The sequence below is a fragment of the Anomalospiza imberbis genome, chromosome 3 (assembly GCF_031753505.1).
Source record: "Anomalospiza imberbis isolate Cuckoo-Finch-1a 21T00152 chromosome 3, ASM3175350v1, whole genome shotgun sequence".
NCBI lineage: Eukaryota > Metazoa > Chordata > Aves > Passeriformes > Viduidae > Anomalospiza > Anomalospiza imberbis.
In genome coordinates this window covers 111,317,954-111,318,944 of record NC_089683.1, presented here as the reverse complement: position 1 = coordinate 111,318,944, position 991 = coordinate 111,317,954, and positions in this window count along the sequence as shown.

Sequence of the window (991 nt, the reverse complement as noted above, 5' to 3'; positions counted from 1 at the left end):
CTCGTTCAGGTTTGGGGCTGGACCTTGCTTCAGTGACCTCAGACCAGGCTTGGGGAGAAGGATGTACCACAGAGAGTGGACACAAAGAATGCGGAATTTATGGGCCCCGAGGACACTGAGCAGAACTCCCAAGATGAGGAAGAAACCAATAAAGACAGCTCAGCGACTGTGCTGAATCAGCTCTGCCTGGGTAAAAGGTAATTCCAGCAGGGACAGATCACAACCACCAGCTGAGAGCCCACCGCAGAGCAGGAGAGAGCCTGAGCATGCGGACTGGTGAGCATGAGAAGAGAGAGAGTCATTAAAAAACAGAGAGTCATTAACCGAGACAGAGAGTCATTAACCGAGAGAGAGAGTCATTAACCCAGAGAGAGTCATTAACCCAGAGAGAATACTGATTGACAAGGGAACTACGGAACTTGTCACCAGTGAGCATTCCTTCCTTGATTTTTGCAATATCATCGAGCACCCAGGCTTGTACAACTCTGAAATAAATAATGGATGTCTCTCTCGAGTGTGCGCTTTATTGGCTTGCCCGGCGATGTTCGTAGTACTGTAAGGAGAGCAACCCCTAAGCACGTCCCTAACGCCAGTATTTATTCCAAGCATCGGGAGATGAAGCACTAACAACTTCAAAGGTGTAGTTCCAGCTAAGAGGCGCCAGCGGAGCTGGAACAGAAGCACCTATGCAGAATCTCTTCCAGCAGAGAGACTCCGCAGCGGAACACGAACCCGGCGCGGGCTCCGCCCTCACGGGCGGGCCCCGCCATGGCGGGCGCTGGGGGCCTGCCAGGGGCTTTCCCTTCGCGGCTGTCCTCCGCTTGCCTGCCGGTGGGATGGTTAACGGGGCACGGGGAGAGGCTCAGCAGAGGCTTCACTACCGCGGCAGCAAAGGCTTCAGCCGAGTGGCCGCCGCCGCCCTTCGCCCCTCCGCCCCGGTGTGTGCCCAGCCGTTCCCTCGCTCGCTGCGCCTTCTCGTCAGGCAGCGCGC